The 22,774-nt window shown below is 38.9% G+C and overlaps 1 protein-coding gene across 9 annotated transcripts in view; it reads right to left on the minus strand.

Moving 5' to 3' along the window:
• The window catches only part of PRKG1 (protein kinase cGMP-dependent 1), a 1,415,798-nt gene that overhangs the window by 330,170 nt on the left and 1,062,854 nt on the right, over positions 1-22,774 (minus strand). The window lies entirely within an intron of this gene.

The following is a 22,774-nucleotide window of genomic DNA, read 5'->3' on the forward strand; positions in this document are numbered from 1 at the left end:
TGAGCACCGAAGAATTGATGCTTTTGAACTGTGGTGTTGGAGAAGACTCTTGAGAGTCCCTTAGACTGCAAGGAGATTCAACCAGACCATTCTGAAGGAGATCAGCCCTGGGATTTCTTTGGAGGCAATGATGCTGAAGCTCAAACTCCAGTACCCTGGCCACCTCATGGGAAGAGTTGACTCATTGGAAAATACTCTGATGCTGGGAGGGATTGGGGGCAGGAGGAGAAGGAGACAACAGAGGATGAGATGGCTGGATGGCATCACTGACTTGAGGGACATGAGTCTGAGTGAACTCCGGGAGATAGTGATGGACAAGGAGGCCTGGAGTGCTGCGATTCATGGGTTTGCAAAGAGTCGGACCGACTGAGCAACTGAACTGAACTGAACTGAAAGAGACATGACAACTAGACCAAACACCTCTTCATGATTGGATCCTGAGGAAAAAGGGGAAAAGTACTATGATGGCCATTAGTAGCTCAACAATTAGCTCAACTGATAAAATTGAAAAGTAAATGGTAAGTAAAGTAAAAAGGATTTAACAATGCTAAATTTCAACAATGCTAAAATGTACAATGGTTATATAAGAAAATATTCTTACTTTCTGGGTCATGATATTCTTCATGATCCAGATAACCATGATGGTGTGATCACTCACCTAGAGCCAGACATTCTGGAATGTGAAGTCAAGTTGGCCTTACGAAGCATCACTATGAACAAAGCTAGTGGAGGTGATGGAATTCCAGTTGAGCTATTTCAAATCCTGGAAGATGATGCTGTGAATGTGCTGCACTCAATATGTCAGCAAATTTGGAAAATTCAGCAGTGGCCACAGGACTAGAAGAGGTCAGTTTTTGTTCCAATTACAAAGAAAGGCAATGCCATAGAATGCTCAAACTACCACACAGTTGCACTCGTCTCACATGCTATTAAAGTAATGCTCAAAATTCCCTAAGCCAGGCTTCAACAGTATGTGAACCATTGCCGGGAGCTGGCATATTGCATATTGAGTGCATATTGCATATTGAGTGCAGCACTTTCCACAGCATCATCTTTCAGGATCTGGAATAGCTCAACTGGAATTCTATCACTGCCGGGAGCCAGCGTGAGGAGCTCCACCCATGCCAAAGGTCATGAGGAAGGAGGCTCGGCATACGCAAAGGCGGATTGAGCCTCAGGAGTCCCCCTGGAAATTCTTGAGCATTTACACCCAAAACCAGAGTCTGCCTACTTTCTGCTTTGTGCCTTCACCTACACCTCTGACTTTACAGGGGGCTGTCCCCCACTACCTCTCTGAAAAAAGAGTTAGCTTACAGCTCCAGTTAATAATTCCTGGGTGTGACAGTGTTTCAACCTACAAACTCCTTTGGAAATCCTCTAGCCTGCCTGAATAGGTTTTTCTGGCCACATGTGATTGTTCAGAGCCTCCCAACTGTGAGAGGCAGGAGATGTTCTAAACTGTCTAAACACAGATTCTTTTGAGTAGTTAAAAGATTGATTAGAAATTGTATTGGTGAAGGGATTTTCACTTGTTGGGCCAATGTTTGTTGCTAAGTTTCCATATCCCTTACCTGCTGTGTCCCTGGCAGTGTATTGATTAATATAATTGGTGTAAGTAGTAGCTTTAATGTTTGTAACCTGGGACCCTTGAGTTAATTCTTTTTCTTGTTATAGCCCACCACACCTTTCCTCTGTAGGAATGCAACTTTATCTAATGCTTTTGGAGGGTGGCTCGTGACCAATCACCTTTAGAGAAAAATAAGTTTTCTGAAGAAAGGGTCTTAAAATGTTAACAGGCCTCCGGGCCAGAAGATGATGCAAATCACCTAAGCTTTTGCATATGATAAGTTTGCAGGAAGAAAGCCTGGCTTGCTGCCTGACTCTACCCCTTCCCCCATTATCCTCTATGCATAACTTAAGGTATAAAAACTACTTTGGAAAATAAAGTGCGGGCCTTGTTCACCGAAACTTGGTCTCACCATGTCGTTCTTTCTCTTACCTTCTGGCTGAATTATTCAGCCTCTTTTCTCCACTGAATTTCCTCACTGAGCTATCCTTATTCTATTACTCTTTATATCCTTAATTAAAGTTTAATTAAGCAGTTGTTTCCTGATCCTCGCCTACGCCATCCCTGCTTCGAATTCCCTGGATCCACCGGGGCTGGACCTCGGCAAACTATGAACTTCCAGATGTTCAAGCTGGATTTAGAAAAGGCAGAGGAATCAAATTGCCAACATCTGTTGGATCACTGAAAAAGCAAGACAGTTTCAGAAAAATATCTACTTCTGCTTTATTGACTATGCCAAAGCCTTTGACTGTGTGGATCACAGTAAACTGTGGAAAATTCTAAAAGAGATGGGACTACCAGACCACCTGACCTGCCTCCTCAGAAACCTGTATGCAGGTCAAGAATCAACATTTAGAACTGAACATGGAACAACAGACTGGTTTCAAATCATGAAAGGAGTGTGTCAAGGCTATATATTGTCACCCTGCTTATTTAACTTATATGCAGAGTATATTATGTGAAATTCTGGACTGGATGAAGCACAAGCTGGAATCAAGATTGCTGGGAGAAATATCAATAACCTCAGATATGCAGATGACACCACCCTTATGGCAGAAAGTGAAGAAGAACTAAAGAGCCTTTTGATGAAAGGGAAAGTGGAGAGTGAAAAAACTGGCTTAAAACTCAACATTCAGAAAACTAAGATCATGGCATCCAGTCCCATCACTTCATGGCCAACAGATGGGGAAACAATGGAAAGAGTGAGAGACTTTACTTTCTTGGGCTCCAAAATCACTGCAGACGTTGATGGCAGCCATGAAATTAAAAGACACTTGCTCCTTGGAAGAAAAGCTATGACCAACCTAGACAGCATATTAAAAAGCAGAGACATTACTTTGCCAACAAAGTTCTGTCTAGTCAAAGCTATGGTTTTTCCAGTAGTCATGTAAGGATGTGAGATTTGGACTATAAAGAAAGCTGAGCACCGAAGAATTGATGCTTTTGAACTGTGGTATTGGAGAAGACTCTGGAGAGTCTCTTGGACTGCAAGGAGATCCAACCAGTCCATCCTAAAGGAAATCAGTCCTGAATATTCATTGGAAGGACTGATACTGAAGCCAAAACTCCAATACTTTGGCCACCTGATGCGAAGAACTGACTCATTGGAAAAGACCCTGATGCTGGGAAAGATTGAAGGTGGGAGGAGAAGGGGACGACAATAGATGAGATGGTTGGATGGCATCACTAACTCGATGGACATGAGTTTGAGTAAGCTCCGGGAGTTTGTGATGGACAGGGAAGCCTGGCATGCTGGAGTCCATGGGGTCGCAGAGTTGGATATGACTAAGTGACTGAACTGAAGAAAATATTCTTACTTTCAGGAAACACACATTATAGTATTTTGGCATCAAGAGTCCTGACATATTTACCCTCAATTCATTTAGGGTTGACTGAGGGTTGATATATATCACATATATGATATATATATGTGTGTACATATATAAAGAATATAGGCAGTTATAACAATAAAGTAGAATGTTACCCACTGATGATTTGGATAAGAAGTATACAAATATACTTTATACTAGTTTTAAGTATTTTTATAACTTTTCTGTATATTTGAAGTTATTTCCAAATAAAAAGTTTTTTAAAATGTTGTGCTAACTTATATCCCACTAGCATGGTATGAGTTCTCACAGCTCAATCCTAGTCATTGACTGGTTGATGTGAACCTTTGTATTTTAGCATTTCTGGTAGGAAGACAAGTATATTTCACTGGGGCTTTAATTTGCATGCTTCATTTTCTTCAAAATTACTGGTATTGAGCTCTTTTTCTTATTGTATTTGGCTACTTAAATATTCTCCAGTATGAATTAACAGTTTGAGTCTTTTCCCCATTTTCCTTCTGGATTATCTTTTTCTTACTGATTTCTTTCGCATGATTTCACATAAATTTCAAAGAAATAAAAAAGTGGTTTCAAAGAAACTCCAAAATTATAGGAGAAAAGGCTTGAGTTATATTCCCAGTCTTTGAGGAGTGTTTCTTGTCACCATTTTATAAGCTCCACATCAGATCAATAGAAGGAACTTTTATTTACACCCTGATGGGTTTTGTTTAAGTCTTACTTGAACAAGTAACCCCAGAGTAGTCACAGTCTGCTTTTTCTTCCTGACAGAGGCAAAAGGGATAAAGATAACTAAAAGGACGTCCAGGCAGCGGCGAGGGCAGAGTTGGCCTGACTTGCCAGAAACTGAGTTGACTTACTAAGCAGGGTCTTGTATCTGCTACAGTGAAGTTGTCTAGATTGTATTTATCAACTGGTTTTTACTCACAGTAAGAAATATATTTTATATCATTATCCCAAGACACACAAATATGACTGAAAAAAGTCCAAATTAATATTTATCTTTACTCCATTTTTGTTTTTTGTACTTTGGTATTTTCTATATATTGTTTTATCCCATTTTCATAGTTGTTTTTAGCACAGAGTGTCTGTAATTCACTAAGCTGATTTCACATGACAGCTCTTAGAAAAACACCACTTTATAATGCTGCTTCTCAAATTTCAACACATGTACAGATTATCCAAAATTCTCATTGAAATGCAGATTCTGTTTTGGTAACTTGGGAAAAATTATTATTAGTAGTAGTATCATCAATGTCACCATGAACTCCATTCAACATAGACACAAATTGAAGGAAACACACATGTGTAATCTGGTGTCCCTGAAACTATTGATTCTACAGTCTATATATCTTCTTCTCTCCCATTCCTTCCACGCGTAGTACTTCCAGGTTCTGTTTTTTTTTTTTTTTTGCTCTGTCTAGATCGAAAGTGAAAGTGAAAACGTTAGTTATTCAGTCCTATCTGACTCTTTCGATCCCATGGACTATAGCCCACCAGGCCCCTGTGCCCATGGGATTTCCCAGGCAATAATACTGGAGTGGGTTTCCATGCCCTACACTCCAGGGGATCTTCCCAACTCAGGATCGAAATCGGGTCTCCGCATTGCAGGCAGATTCTTTACCATCTGAACCACCAGGGAAGCCCATGCTTAGATTATCTGGAACCAATCAATCACACTTAGAGTTTATCTGGCTTGCCAGAGAAGAGAAAAGGACTACAGATATCCTTAGTCCCTTGGTGCCCTGGAGCAGGGGTCCCCAGTCTCCAGGATCTAATGCTTGATGATCTGAGGTGGAGCTGATACAAAGTACACAATAATTGTAATGTGTTTGAATCATCCCTAAATCATCTCCTGACCCTGATCCATGGATAAACTGTCTATCATGAAACCTGGTGCCCAAAAGACTGGATTCCACTGCTCTAGAGCAGTGTTTCTCCAAATTTCATGCACATAAATGTTAAAATGCAGATTCTGATTCACATTTCTGGGGTAAGGCCTGAGATTCTGAATCTCTAACAAGTTTCCAGTTGATACAGGTACTCCACAGGTCCATAGCCACCATTCTCAGGAACAAAACTCAGGAAGACAATAAAGCAGACAGCTTAGAATTTCAGATTCAAATACTAATAAGAATGAAGTAGCTCAACACTAAGCTCCAAAACTTGTAAAAGCCAAGGGAGAAAGATTCCTAAGGAGGTAGTACCCAGAAATACTCAAATGGTTGATGGGGTTCTGACTGCAAAGGAAAACAAATAAGGCCTAATTCAGGGGATGGGCTGAGAAAATAGAGCTGTACCAAAGTATTGATGCCCTGAGTTTATATGGAAAGCAGATTTCTTAGGAAGAGGAAGAAGGTGAATGTGGTCACAAAAGCCATGCAAAATCCCACAATGTTTCAGGAAGACCCTGAGTAATGAGATCCCAGCTCTGAAAGAAACTACAGTGATACCCTGGTGTTGAGGATATAAAAAGGCTCTGAAGTCAACAATTCTTGAAACTGCAAAGAGCAATGTCAAGGCCAAAGGTTGAGGTCTTTGGGACACAGGGAGGCAGTTGGTTCCCACGTCTGGAAGACAGTCTTGGCTAGGGTGAGGAAAGCCTGGTCCAGACAGAGCAGAGGCTCTTACAAGAGAGTGAGGGTGGTCACTTGGGTGTGACACTTTTGTAACACCTTAAGTGATCAGAGGGCTTCTCAGGTAGCACTAGTAGTAAAGAACCCACCTGCCAATACAGGAGTATAAGAGACACTGGTTTGATCCCTGGGTCAGGAAGATCCCCTGGAGAAGGACATGGCAACCCACACCGGTTTTCTTGCCCGGAGGATGCCAACAGAGGAGCCTGGTGGGTCCATAGGGTGACAAAGAGTCAAACATGACTGAGGTGACTATGTACACACGCATACAATTAATCAGAGCTTGTGCCTGTTCCCTCACACAGCACTGGGCTGTAAACACAAGGCAGGACCAGCACAGGATATAGTAATAGGTAAAGTCAGCCCTTCCTCCCAGTAATGGTTAAAGGAAGTGGGAGAAAGGGTACCATCTTTTGCCCAATGCTTTGAAATAAATGGGACCAACAGGAAATGTCAATTACAGTTAGGAAACAGAAAAACGGTGCTGATAGAAACTAACTCTTAAGGCAATGAAAAAGGAAAAGAAATTATGGAAGAGGTTAAAAAATAAAATATCACACACAATAATGTTGAACTTATGTGTAATGAGAGTGTTCCACAGGCCACAGAGAAAGATTATTAAAGGTTAGAGGGCTCAGAAGGTCTTTCACTAAGCTGCTTATGGCAATAACAAGAGATTACAGTGGGCCAGGCATTGTGCTAAGGGCTTTCTACATAGGATTGCAATATAATTGTATTAACCAGACCACGACATCCAGAGAATGAAAAAAATGCTAAAATCATTAATCACATAAAAACACGAATAATTATTTGCTGACCAACTTGCTTCTCTTATTACATTAGACCTACGACAGTTCTATTCAAACACTATTCTATGTCATTCAAATAAATAAAATATAACCATATATTTAAAGCAAAATTAAATAAAATTTTATATATATATATGAAAGTGAAAGAGTGAGTGATAGTCCCTCACTCTCATCTGATACTTTGCGACCCTGTGAACTAGCTTGTCAGCTTCCCTCTGTCCATGGAATTCTTCAGGCAAGAATACTGGAGTGGGTTGTCTACCTTCTTCAGGGGATCTTCCCAACCCAAAATTCAAACTCGGGTCTCCCGCAGGCAGATAGATTCTTTACCATCTGAGCCACCAGGGAATATTTAAATACTAAAAATCACAATGAGATAATAATAATTATTGCAATTAAAAATCAATATCACACAATAATTATTCAGTTCAGTTCAGTCGCTCAGTCGTGTCCGACTCTTTGCGACCCCAAGAATCGCAGCACGCCAGGCTTCCCTGTCCATCACCATCTCCCGGAGTTCACTCAAACTCAAGTCCATTGAGTCAGTGATGCCATCCAGCCATCTCATCCTTTGTCATCCCCTTTTCCTCCTGCCCCCAATCCCTCCCAGCATCAGAGTCTTTTCCAATGAGTCAACTCTTCGCATGAGATGGCCAAAGTACTGGAGTTTCAGATTTAGCATCATTCCTTCCAAAGAAATCCCAGGGCTGATCTCCTTCAGAATGGACTGGTTGGATCTCCTTGCAGTCCAAGGGACTCTCAAGAGTCTTCTCCAACACCACAGTTCAAAAGCATCAATTCTTCAGCACTCAGCTTTCTTTATAGTCCAACTCTCACATCCATACATGACCACAGGAAAAACCATAGCCTTGACTAGATGGAACTTTGTTGGCAAAGTTATATCTCTACTTTTCAATATGCTATCTAGGTTGGTTATAACTTTCCTTCCAAGGAGTAAACGTCTTTCAATTTCATGGCTGCAGTCACCATCTGCAATGATTTTGGAGCCCCCAAAAATAAAGTCTGACAATGTTTCTACTGTTTCCCCATCTATTTGCCATGAAGTGATGAGACCAGATGCCATGATCTTTGTTTTCTGAATGCTGAGTTTTAAGCCAAACTTTTCACTCTCCTCTTTCACTTTCATCAAGAGGCTTTTTAGTTCCTCTTCACTTTCTGCCATAAGGGTGGTGTCATCTGCATATCTGAGGTTATTGATATTTCTCCCGGCAATCTTGATCCCAGCTTGTGGTTCTTCCAGCCCAGCGTTTCTCATGATGTACTCTGCATATAAGTTAAATAAACAGGGTGACAATATACAGCCTTGACGAACTCCTTTTCCTATTTGGAACCAGTCTGTTGTTCCATGTCTGGTTCTAATGGTTGCTTCCTGACCTGCATATAGGTTTCTCAAGAGGCAGGTCAAGTCCGGTATTCCCATCTCTTTCAGAATTTTCCACAGTTTATTGTGATCCACACAGTCAAAGGCTTTGGCATAGTCAACAAAGCAGAAATAGATGTTTTTCTTGGTAAATAACCATACACCAGACCCACATTTGTATCTGTCTGTAATACATGTCAGTGGTATTTCTTAGAATAACTTGTTTTCCTAAAAGATATTATTGCTTAACAAAATTTCCCGTAATGTTCTTTAAAATTACATTTTAAGTTTCTTAAATTTGAAAATGACATTTTCAATAGACTGTGCTCTGTGTGTCATACCATTTTTGAGAAAATATCCTTCTACAGCTGTGAAATTATCTGTTTGGATAAAAGCCATTTTCTAAATGGAAGATATTCTCAAATCTAATTTTTTCATATTGAAATCTGTAAATACTTCCATCCAGATATTGGTACTATTACTATGATATGACTCCCCCTAGAACATGATTTATCAAGAAATACTTTTGAAAGGAAATTTCATCAAGTAACTGTTTTGATATCTTATTCTTTTCAAAATCATAGACCTTCCTTATTTTTATTATATTCTGATATGAATATGAATGTATCAAATTAAATATAGGCACTTAATCAAAAGCCTCTTCCTACGAGTCATGGTAGTTCAAAAGACAACCACAGATTTCTAAAATTAAATCTTTGAGTTCTCAATTTTTAATTTGTTCAATTTATTTCATGCTTTTATAAGAATAAATTTCGATGTCTTCCTGTAAGCTTTTGGTTTTTAATAACTGCAATTTTCTAAGAGCTTCTAAATCTTAATTCTGGCTTTCAATGTACTGAATATTCTGATTTAAAGCTTCCAACTTATTTTAAATAAAAGTTGCATAAAATTTAGGTGATTCATTTATAAATTAGTTGAAGATCACTGTCTATAGGACACTTGGGTTGATTTGCAACTTATTCCTTCATAGCCTCAAATATTTGTAAATCCAACTAAAGGAGAACAGCAAGAAAAAGACTGTGATGCAGAAGTTTTACTTTGTTATTTTTTAAAATCCAATGTCAACTTCATCGTGAAAGTTTTTTAGTTGAGTTACTGAGTTGTGTGTTTTTGTATGTACCTGTAAAATTTGATAACCAGAGCATCTACTTTGATTGCTGAAATATTCTAAGATTAATTATGGGCACATCAATAATTTTTATACCACAACCTGTTTCAAACACATTTCTGCTCCATGAATTCCTCATTGTGTAAGAACATTGCTTTCACCAGGACACCACTCTGCAAAATTTGTGGTTGTCTCAAGAACAGTAAGTTTATCTATGTTGAACTTTTTCACTTAATTTACAGTAGCATTCACAAAAGGAAAATTCTGGCAAATTTGATAGAACTTCCAAGAGCTTTATTTAATTTTATGTATTGGTCAACTATTATTGGAATTACCAAAACTAATAATGCTTTAAAGCATCTCTGGTAAGCAGATGGTGGCTCAGACGGTAAAGAATCTGCCCCCAATGCAGGAGACCTGGGTTCAATCCCTGGGTTGGAAAGATCCCCTGGAGGAAGGCCTGACAATGCACTCCAGTATTCTTGCCTGGAGAATCCCTATGGACAGAGGAGCCTGGAGGGCTACAGTCCATGGAGTTGCAAAGAGTTGGACACAACTGAGCTACTAAGCACAGCACAGCACAGAGACATCTAAACCTTAATTCCCCAAACTGGTACATGTGTTACCCTACAAGGTAAGGATCTTTACAGAGGTGATTAAGTTAAGGGTCTCAAGGTGGGGAGACTATCTTGAACTATCTGAGTGGACTCTACCACAGGGGTCATTATAAGGCAGAGGCAAGAGGGTCAAAGACAAAAAAGATATGTGACAACAGAAACTGAGGTTAAAGTAATGTACTTTGAAGAGGTCACAAGCCAAAGAATGCAGGTGGCCTCCAGAAGCCACAGAGGGCCAAAAACAGATTACCCTTAGAGCTTCCAAAAGACCGTAAACCTGCTGACATCTTAATTTTAACCAGTTAGATCCATTTCAGACTTCTGATGGCTCCAAAGATGGTAATATGTATTATGTTTGTGATATAACACTGTTTATGTTAACTTGGTACAGCAGCAACAGAAAATAAATGCAGCATCTCATAACACTGATGTAAAACTGGAGTCATCTGAATGTTGGCAGAGATCTTCTGCTAAAGGAGCCAATGTTTTCAAAGGTTTCACCTTATTTTTCTTATGTGCACAAGAAAACACAGAATAAAAACTGGGGGAGATTGTGGGACCTCCCTGTGGTCCAATGCTTAAGACTCGGTACTCCCAATGCCGGGGCCCTGGGTTAGATCCCTGGTCAAGGAACTAGATCCCACATGTCATAACTAAAATATTCCATGTACTGCAACTAAGACCTGGCAAAGTCAGGTCAATAAATTTTTTTTTTTTTAATGAGTAAGATCACTTTAAAACAATAGACACTTGATCTAAATGAAAATTCATGCTTTATATGACATTTGGCACCTATAATCATTCCTGTTAGTATTTATTATTTTGTTGAATTCAAAGAACAGGCATAGTAACTCTTGTATACCCATCTTTGGAGAGGGAATCTAAGACTAACTGCTCTAAGAGGCAGAAGCAAAATTTGAATCCAGACCAAGCGATCCTAGAACTAGGGCTCCTATTCAACTTCAACCTCCAGCTAGCTCTTAGGAAGAGCTAAGAACTCTTCCTGGGTCTTATCCTGAACTGTATCTCCCAAACAAATCTTCTAAAGTCTGCAGTTTGTTTTCTTCTTTCAAGCCTTTGACTTAACTCTCCTTAGTTAAGGAATTTCAGTTTTTGCCCCACAGTCCTTTAGTCAAAATCAACTTGCTTTCTTGTATTTCAGTCTCTTCAAAAGAGCCGGACGTTTGTGGTGCTATTCTTACAAATTATGCTTATTGAGGGACTTCCCCTGTGGTCCAGTAGTTAAGAATCCAACTTGCAATGGAGGGGACACCAGTAATCCCTGGTCTGAGAAGATCCCAAATGCCTCAAAGCAACCAAGCCCACGTGCCCCAACTACTGAGCCTGCGCATTGGAGCCCACGCGCCCCAACTGCTGAGCCTGCGCTCTGGAGCCCACGCGCCCCAACTGCTGAGCCTGCGCTCTGGAGCCCACGCGCCCCAACTGCTGAGCCTGCGCTCTGGAGCCCACGCGCCCCAACTGCTGAGCCTGCGCTCTGGAGCCCACGCGCCCCAACTGCTGAGCCTGCGCTCTGGAGCCCATGCGCCCCAACTACCGAGCCCGTGCTCCACAACAAGGGAAGCCAGCTCAATGGTAAGTGGGTACCACAACTAGAGAGTAGCCCCTGCTTGCCACACCTAGAGAAAGTCCGCGGGCAGTAATGAAGCCCCAACAAGTCAATAAATAAATAAACAAATAATTTTGAAAATTATACTTATTTAAAGCTTTCCTTAAAACCTGGGACATGATTTTGACTTTGCTGATACGGACATCACAGATACAGTTTTCTGATGGTTCTAGTTGGGATCACCACCTGGTCTAAATGATTTGAACACTGATGACAGCAACTGTAGTACAACCTGATCAATAGTACAAAACGATCAAGTATCAACTACTTAAGAAACAGCAACTCAAAAGTGAACAAACCAATCATAAGTCCCTTCTGTCATACAAAATTCTGGAGAAATGCAGCTTGTGGTAGGGGAGGATCTGACTAAACCTTTCAATTTAAAACAAATAATAACCACCATAAGTGTTTTCTCATGTATTTTTACTCAAATAGTTTTGCATGCTGTAGAATAAGGAATTAAGTCTCATCAACTTTTGTGCATTACCACACTAGTCTCTAGTCTGTGTCTTTCTGTGTGTGCCCATGTGTTAATACATGTGTGCTTGAGCATCAACATTGGGGAAAATGTTGGAATTTGTTAAATTTACTAATGTTCTAAAGACCCAGTTACTCTTTCTTCAACCACATACACTACACGTTATTTGTACCTTGTATTATGCAAGCTCTCTAGAGAGAACATCTTTCCCACAGAGAAACAGAATATAATTGAGAAAGGGAAAATCACATTGACTACCCTTACAAAACTTTTTTCAAATTAAATATGTTCAGTGAAAATGAAGGCCTTTGTTGTCACTTAATAGCCTGCGTGATAATAGGAAGACTCTGGCAGAGTGTTTCTCAGATGAGCTCACTACTTCAGGTTGGTTGTTTCTAAAAGGCAATAATCCCACTGGAGCAGCAAGACACATAAGCAATTTGTGCCCTAATACGTGGGAACGGCTGAATTCTTCGAATCCCTTAGCAGTTTTATAGCCTCCTCCTTTCTGGCAGAGCCAGGAACTGGGGAAGTAGGATATTCTGCTTTCCTGCTCCTTTTTGGATCTCTGCTAAATAACAAAGTTGAACATTCCACGTGAGCATTCATTTCCCATTTTAGTCAGATGACTGACAGCATCTGCTTCCTAACAGCTGTCTGCAAAAATCCAGGGCAGATCTCTTAAGAAACCATGGAATCAATTTCAGTGAATACAAAAACTGGCTATGCCGTCATTGCTTCATTTTACCAATAGGTGGCACTATGGGCAATGATATGGAATGAATGAGAAATTACAATAACATTAGGAAAAAAAAAAAAACAGAAAAAGGTTTTTGGGGGAGGAAGATGGTGGTGGAAATAGTCCCTCCTATTTACAACTATCTTGGTCACATAAATATTTTTTATAGTTTTATAATTTTACCTTAGTTACTATTTTTTTTTCTTTCACATATTGCTTAACCAAAGACTGTAAGGTGAATCATTTAACCCAGTTTCATATCTATTATATGAGAAGGTTGGATTAGCCCACGGGTAGAAAATCAAGTGCTTGCTAGAGCCAGGCAACTTATTTAAATGAGTTCAGAGGGTCTGGTTTAAGAGGATAAGAAGCTAATCGGAGCCCATCCAAAATAATTCCATTTTAAATGCTTTTGTTTGTTTTCTGGTTAGTTTCACTTTAAAAAATAAATAAATAAAAGAAATGAAAGCAAAATTGCCTTTGGGAACATGTCTTTGTTTTCTTCATTAGCTGACGTCTAGAAGCTCCTCTAGGTATAAGATACTGCAATGGATTCTAAACTCTACTAGAGAAATATCTATATAAAACCACACATATATTTCTAATTATGTACATATAATTAATATGCATAATTCTCATATCATCAGTCTTTGATAAATCTGCTTAAGCCTAATGTCAAACAAAGTACAAAGATACTATTTCCCTTCTGTTAAAACCCAGGACAATATGAATTAAACTTTGAGACCATACAATTCCCAAACCTCCAACTTTTTCCATCTCTGATAATAGCTTTACCATCCACTTGCATCTTCACAGTTAGAAATATTTGAGTTGTGTTAAGCTTCAATCTTCTTCATCTTTGGCATTTCATAAATCCCTGAGCCCAACCAATTTTACCTCCAAACTCTTTCTGTATACCATTCCTAATTTTTAATCCCTATGACTACTGCCTTGATTCATATGTTCATTGTCTGTATCTCACTCCATGCTGAGTAAAGTAGTTGGAGCAGTTTATCGGTGGTTTATTGGTAGGGAAAAATTGTAATTAACTCAGGAGGCATCAGGGCAGAAATTGGGATACAAGAATTTGGTCCATTCTTACCTTTCCAGTATTATCTCTCTCATATTCTCTCAAACATACCCTACATTCCCATCCTCACTTGTGCAGAACTACTTACTGTTGTAACAACAAACCATGTGAGACACGTGGACAGGTTCCATAGCCTGTGGTGCCTTTGACTGCCTGACAAATTCCTAGATGTCTTTCAAGATTCAGCTCAACTCTTTTCTCCTCTAAAAAATCTTCTCTAATTCTCCCTGATAAAAAGTAATGAACATTTACTCCATAATTACATATCTATATCCATGTCTCACATAACACTATAACATCCCTGATAAAAAGTAACGAACATTTACTCCATAATTACATATCTATATCCATGTCTCACATAACACTATCACATCCCTGATAAAAAGTAACGAACATTTACTCCATAATTACATATCTATATCCATGTCTCACATAACACCATCACATCCCTGATAAAAAGTAACGAACATTTACTCCATAATTACATATCTATATCCATGTCTCACATAACACAATCACAATGTATTGAAATTGTTTTTACTACCAGAGAAGAGACTTCAGCCATTTAACTTTCATTAACGACTGAATTGCATCTGAAATAGAATGATCTCCCGAATCAGTGGGCTGATGATTAAATCCTAGGACTCTCACCAAGTCACCAGGAAATTTTGAGCAAGTTAACATAACCTTTCCAAACCCCATTTATTCATTATTAGGAGCAGACACCATGGAAGAGCTGTGAAGATCAGATGTGAAAAGGGACACAGAGCACCACAGTGTTTGGCATATGTGACCCACTTCATTAGTTTGATTTCAACATCCTCACCTGTAGAATACTGGGCTTGGACTAGAAGACCCATGAGATCCCTTCTAGCTCTCACATTATTTGACTTTAATTCCTGATTCGAGTAGACATAGAACAGTGTTCAAACAAGTCTGTCACATACATGCGAGTAGCGACGTCACAAGAAGTCATAGTCCCTGATTCTAAATGAGGTCATTTTACTGAAATCCAAGTTTTGGGCAATATATTTCAACTTATTAAAATAATAAAATATATATCATTAATTTATGTCATTCCTGATGTAGCCTTAACTTCGCTTAACTTTGCTTCCCCTTAACTTTGCTTCCAACACTCAGATGTACGAATATTCATTTCCAGAAAGATTTATTCTGGAGCCAACCAACTGACGAACAAAAAGAACCGCTTAATTATTACTTAAAATACTTGAAGATCATCACGGTCTCAGAAAACTCTGGCAAAGTTTTAAACCTCTACTATCCTTGCCCCAGTCCCAGCACAGACACACAGACAGACAGACAGACAGACAGACACACACACACACACACACACACAAAACACTCCAATATCGGCTTCCTTTGTTTGGATTCTCTCTCTCTCTCTCTTTTTTTTTTCCTCCCATTTTTGTTGTTTCTACAAACACAAATTCTCCACAGGTTTTCAGTTCTTTTGGCTTGATTTAGTTTGTCATAAGAACTCCTGATAGAGGCCCCAAACGCTTGAGTGATGCGAGAAAATAAATCAGGAGGAAGGTATGTTGGTGTTAGTCACTCAGCCATGTCTAACTCTTTGCGACCCCACAGACTATAGACTGCCAGACTCCTCTGTTCATGGAATTCTCCAGGCAAGAATACTGAAGTTAATAGTCATTCCCTTCTCCAGGGGATCTTCCTGACCCAGGGACTGAACCCAGGTCTCCTGCATTGCAGGTGGATTCTTTACCAACTGAGCCACCAGGGAAGCCTGGTAGAAGGTATATATATGCCAGCAAATGCTAGATGTGGTAAAACTATTTTGCCTGTGCTCACAAGTGCAAAATTTTTATTCATGGGAATCTGTGCTCTGGTCAAAGCTCTTTTTGTAGATAAATGAAATTGGTAAAATGCTACCATTTTATTCAAATTTGAGTGCTTGCTATGGGAAATACTCTAAAGTAAATACCATAAATTATACTTTAAGAATTTTACTATTTACATTTTTACTTATTCAAAAACATCATTCAACTGAGCACTGAAGTACCAGGCACTGTCTTTAAATGGCACCGTGAACAATACCTGGTCCCAGACTTCAGGGAACTTATAGAATATAGGAAATATACAAGATTACCTAACTATATGGTCTGTATCATTATAAGAGGAGTTAAAAACTGATTTTATTGAATGATGAAAAATGTTTTTTACCAGATCCATATATTCCTAAACAGAGGAGAATTGAACAAATATTTGGTAAGTTATAAAGGTACAGAGAGACTCTCTGATTCTGAAAAGAAAAAAAAAAAGCAATTATTCAAAGTGAAGAAATTAGACTCATGTAATACAATAATAGGGGGCTTCCCTGGTGGCTCAGTGGTAAAGAATCTGCCTACTAATGCAGGAGACATGGGTTTGATCCCTGGGTTAGGAAGAGCCCCTGGAGAAGGAAATGACAACCCACTCCAGTACTCTTGCCTGGAAATTCCATGGAGAGAGGAACCTGGAAGGCTACAGTCCATGGGATTGCAAAAGAATTGGACATGACTTAGCGACTAAATAATAATCCAGAAAAATAAAGTATTTTTCTCCCCAACTTACCTTCAAGACCCAAAGCATGACTGCATTCTCACATCTCAGGACTAGCAATTCATGGGCCAGTGGATATGCTATGTAGATAAAGAATTAGCTGGTACACACTAAACATGAATGGGATAATTTATAATTTTATTATGGTACAGAAAATAGAAGGGACAGTTTTATGTTTAGACTATGAAACATTTCATCCATTTATATATCAATAGTTTAAGATTCATAGCTTCAGAGAAAAAGAAGTGCTAACTCAGTAAAGTTCTAAATCTGGAAAGGTTTAAAGCCATGGAGTACAATTAAAATGTCCTCAGCTTCAGCTCTTTTTCTTCAAATTTAGACTGAACAATACTCAGAAGATTGATGATGAACATGCATAAAACTATCCTAGTTTAAATATCGTCTGGCCACCGCTATGTTAACTGCATCATTATTTACAATAGAAAAGGAAAGGAAGCAACCTACGTGCCTATCAATAGATAAATGGATAAAGAAGATGTGATATATACACAATGAAATATCACTGAGCCACAAAATAGAATAAAATCTTGTCATTTACATTAATGCAGATATACCTAGAGAGTATTATGCGAAGAGAAGTCAGAAAGAGAAAGACAAATACTGTATGATTTCACTTATACATGGAATTAAAAAAAAATAATGACTAAACTTAACAAAACAGAAATGGAGTTACAGATAAAGAGAACAAACAGGTGGTTGCTAGAGTGAAGGAGAGTAGAAAAATAGGTAGACTTAGAACCACAAAGGGAGATTGAGATCTACAAATTTTGTTACAAAATAAACCAAAGGTATGAAACATACAGTGTGGGGAATGTAGCCAATAGTTAGGCATGGCATGTGTGTGTGTGTGTGTGTGTGTTAGTCACTCAGTCGTATCTGATTCTTCGCAACTCCAAGGGCTGTAGCTCACCAGGCTCCTCTGTAGCCCACCAGGCTCCTCTGTCCATGGGAATTCCCCAGCAAGAATACTGGAGTGGGTTGCCATTTCTTTCTCCAGGGGATCTTCCTGACCCAGGGATCAAACTGTCTCCAGTATTGCAGGAGATTCTTTACCATCTGAGCCACCAGGGAAACAGCTTGTATGGTGACAGATGACAACTATACTTGTGATAATGCTCACTTTAAAATGTATAGATATTGAATCACTATATTGTGTACCAGAATCTAAAATCGTGTTATAGGTCAATTATACTTAAAACATAAATGAAACAAATTTACAGAAAAAGAAATAACATTTGTGATTTACCAGAGGCATGGATTAAGGGAGTGGGGGGGGGATGGATGAATGCAGTGAAAAAGTACAAACTCCTGGTTATAAGTAAGTACTAAGGATGTAATATACAACATGGCAAGTAGAGTTAACACTGCTATATGTTATACATGAAAGCTGTTAAGAAAAGAGTTCTCATCACAAGGAAAAATGTTTTGTATTTAATGTCATGTCTATATGAGATGATGGATGCTCGCTAAACTTACTGTGGTAATGATTTCATGATGTATGTTAAGTCAAATCAGTATGCTATGTGTCTTAAACTTACGTAATGCTGTATGTCAATTACATCTCAATAAAACTGGAAGACAAAAATTCAACTGGGCAGACTCACATTTTGATTCCTATTTCAAAAATACTGGCCAGTGTTATTCAAAAACAATGCAAGTATTACTATTAAATGATACATATGCTTTCTTGAGAAAAGTGGGTCTAAGAACGTTGCACACTTAAGAATCATAGAGCTTATGGGAAAAGTAGATCATTTAAAATGTATAAGGTGATAAAACCAAAATACCAACAATAACAATTCTAATAAAAATACTAGCACAACTAAATCTTAACTGACTTTTGGACCAAGAATACATGCTATTAGTCATCTTTTGCAGCCCTGGATCATGGGAGTCATATTTTCCTCCTCCAAGACATACTTCCTTAAAGAATTTGCTTCTAGTTAGAGACCAGTTTCATCAAAATTAAAAGTAGCCCAAATAGCCTTCTTCACCAATATTTCTCCTTTCCACCCAAACACAGAGCAAATGCTGTTTTATCTTTTTTTTTTCTGTACCTGCAGCTTCCCCAGAGGTGTGACACAGTGAAAAGAGAAAAATGACAGCTTTAAAAGCCACAAAATCAGCTCTTCTTTCATGAAAGAGAGGCATGTTCTAAGACCATCTCCTAATTTAAAAAAGCTTGCTTCCTATCATTTCAAAACATTAACATATGGGGAAAGTTATGTATAAGCTCCCACAAATTCCATGTCATACTGATCACTCCCCGTTTTACCAACCATGTATGAACCAGTTCTCATTACGAGAACATGGATAATAACATAATCGACTATACCAGACTAATCATTTCCAGAGGTTTTTAAATCTAAAATGGTCTGCTGCTGCTGCTGCTAAGTTGCTTCAGTTGTGTCTGATTCTGTGCGACCCCATAGACGGCAGCCCACTAGGCTCCTCTGTCCCTGGGATTTTCCAGGCAAGAACACTGGAGTAGGTTGCCATTTCCTTCTCCAATGCATGAAAGTGAAAAGTGAAAGTGAAATAGCTTAGTCGTGCCCAACTCTTAGCGACCCCGTGGACCGCAGCCCACCAGGCTCCTCCGTCCATGGGATTCTCCAGGCAAGAGTACTAGACCACTTTAAAAAGCTATTAATCATATATGCAAAGTCAAATGACATCTTGCATACAAGATCTCAATTTGAGTGCTATTTAATATGCTGATGCTTACAAAATATTCAACAGATGCATGTGGTAAGAAACGGGTTTTTAGAATTATTGATCTTTCACAGAGTTTAAAAAATAGGTACACTATTTCTTTTAATGTATGGTACGTATGAAAAATGCTTGATATATTTTAGGGTTTCAATATGCCACAATAACCCATAAAATGACAGACCTTTTCCTATCAAAAGGAATGTAGTGATCAGAACTTGACCTGAAAGGGTTGCTAAATATTAGAGGATGGGACAAGTTCACTGATTCTGCCCCCGTGGTAAGGGGGGTCCCCTAACAGACACAACTTCGCACTAGCTGATATCCAGAAACCAATTCAGGATTGGGTCCCCTATAGAATAACCTGTAGAAACCTGGATTCCACTTTTCAGAAACTCCCCAGCAGATTCTGTCCCACAAGCTAAAGAAGAAATCCTAAAAACTAACCACAAATTTGTATTATTTAAAAGATAAAACAAAGGACTTAAAAGTAAGAGGGACACAGTGATGTTTTAGACCATTGAAATGGCATGCTATCTGAGCTTGTTTTAAAATACCCAGCCACACCTCCCCCCCGCCACCAAAAAAAAGCTATTAAAAAGAAAGCAGAGAGGACAAAAGACTAGCACAATGTTGATAATTATTGAAGTTGAGTGAAAGGTACAAGGAGGGGTGCATTTATTCTATCTTTGTATATTTGAACATTTGTCTCCTAGTGGGAACTAAAAAGGAATCATAAGCTATACCAATTCTGTTCCATTTTGCACAGTGAATACTAGTTACAAAAAATAAAAATTCAATGTTCTGGTCATTTACGAAGCTAAATAAATTCCTATGGTTTACAAATTTATTGCCAAGACACAAACATATGACTGTTTCCAAAATCAAGTTCTGAGCAAACACAGGTCTGTGTTCAGAGAATTTCATTATAATAACATATGTTATCTAAGTGTTGTCTCAAATGCAAACAAACACAAAGCATTAAATGTTGCTAACAAATCTAATAGCCACTGTGCATAATACGGAGTTGTCATAAGACATTCTAAAACTCTATTATAAACATTCATCTTTCAAAACATTTGGATTTTTAAAAATTCTAGTATATTCTGTAAAGCTTTATTTTAGCAATGTTGCTTTTAAAAAATGAGTATCACTGATTCATTTCTTAGTTACTAGGCAAAGTCAGAAGAGCAATGACTATATTCTTCTGTTTCTGGTTCAGTTCATATGTACACAGAACAACTGGCCATTCTATAGCAATATTCCTATAAATTGGGCCTACTATTTTCAAGGGCTTATTGTAAAACTCATCATTTTAAAATCATTTTTAAAAACCTGGAGAGTGCTCTGGCTTTTTCAACCAAATCTGGCATTCTCTGACATGTACTTGTGATTCCCCTGGAATCACCTGCATAGAATCCTCAATAAAAACATGATCTCATCGTAAGAATACTTCATTCATACATCATTAACAATATTAGAGAAAGCAAATGCCTTCATCCCAATCCTAAACCATGGATTTATAAGAGCAGATGCCTAGTTTTCCTCAGTGGGAATTCATATCAGATGCAAAACAGAGGCAATTTGCTTATGACAAAGATACAGAGTCACTGGTTGTAAATAAAAATAAAAGCATGGTGTTTCCATGTAAAATGTTCATTTAACACTCATCAATCAAGTGTTTTTGAGCGCTTTCTCTGTGTCAGGAACTGTGCTGGGCACTGGATATACACCAGTGTACAAGGCCACTGCCCGTACCTCCGCAATCAGCTTGTCACCAGTAATTCCTTATCACTGTTCTATAGTCTCCATGCAGTTAGCAGCCTGTGGTAAAAAGGGGGAATTAGGCCAAACGGAACCAAATAATTAGTTGAAAAGGAAGCTTTGATGATACCAGTCCACACCCACAAGTTGGAAATCACTGAAAATTTGAGTGCAAGCTGGAAAGAACTGATTTTGTTTCTCATATTTTAAAACCTGTGTTGTCACTTACATTCTGACACTTAAATTTCTGCCTGGAAAACAGTTTGAGGGTATGTGGGATTTTTCGGGGTGAGAAAAATCACTTTTAGATGTTTTTCCTCCTTAAATTTCCAACAATTTGCAAACTTATCATCTTCCATTGGAAGGATCCCTGCCTTTCCCACAGCAATCATTTCTGATCTTGCCACCAGGATTTTGACTCCAGTGGGGAAACGAGCAGCAGGAGAAAATGAACTCTTAATTGAAAACAAATTTTGACTTAAATATAGACAGGAGAAGCTAAAGACATTTATAGACTGTTGCATTTGAGCAAAGGACATTTTGAAGGGAAACAAACAAAAAAATAGGATCAAAGTAGAAAATATTGATACTACTTTGCATTGGGCATAAGTCAGTTAGAGTTCCTTAGATACAATCAACATGTTATTAATCACATTATGCCTGGCTGGCCCTGTACTGCATACTGGAATAGAGTTGGTAGCATTTATATTTGGAGAAGGCAATGGCACCCACTCCAGCACTCTTCCCTGGAAAATCCCATGGATGGAGGAGCCTGGTGGGCTGCAGTCCATGGGGTCGCTAAGAGTCAGACACGACTGAGTGACTTCACTTTCACTTTTCACTTTCATGCATTGGAGAAGGAAATGGCAACCCACTCCAGTGTTCTTGCCTGGAGAATCCCAGGGACGGGGGAGCCTGGTGGGCTGCCGTCTATGAGGTCGCACAGAGCCGGACAGGACTGAAGCGACTTAGCAGCAGCAACAGCATTTATATTACTTTTTGCAATTTTCAGAGTTTTAGAAATGACTAAGATGTATGTGCATTTTTGTTTCCATTTCCATTTTACATATGAAGCAAAGGAGGTTTCCAATGAGGCTAAATGGTTCAATGTTACACATCTAATTAGAGACAGAATTGCAACTCATATTCTTGTCTTCTGATTCTTAAGTATAGCTTTCTCACTGAGATGTCTTATTTAATCCGTATCTCTAATAAAACTGCTGCTAATGATACTTAGACTGATAGCAATAATAGGTAATAGTTATTAAGCATTTACTATGTGCTAGAGCGACTTCACTTTCACTTTTCACTTTCACGCATTGGAGAAGGAAATGGCAACCCACTCCAGTGTTCTTGCCTGGAGAATCCCAGGGACGGGGGAGCCTGGTGGGCTGCCGTCTATGGGGTCGCACAGAGTCGGACACGACTGGAGTGACTTAGCAGCAGCAGCAGGCATTGTGTTAACACTATATCTAAATTTGTTACTTAATTAAAGCATCACAACAACCTGATGAGTTTCCTATCTTTCCTGTCACTGTATATACAAATTTATTGAGGCTTACAAAGGCAAGTATATTATGCTGTACAAGAGAGCCCAAGGTTTCCCAGCCATTAAGTAGTAGAGCTCAGATTTGAATCCTACCTGTTTCTACAGCCTGCGCTCATGGCCAGAACCAGTGATTCCCAAATTTGTCTGATAAGAGCACACACTTGGGGACTTATAAAAAGGACAGACTTTCAGGTCTTTGCTCCTGGATTCTGATTTAGTAGTTCAGGCCTA

This window comes from Bos grunniens, chromosome 26 (assembly GCF_055505025.1).
Source record: "Bos grunniens cultivar Pamir isolate PY7600 chromosome 26, Bosgru_T2T1.0, whole genome shotgun sequence".
NCBI classification, from domain to species: domain Eukaryota; kingdom Metazoa; phylum Chordata; class Mammalia; order Artiodactyla; family Bovidae; genus Bos; species Bos grunniens.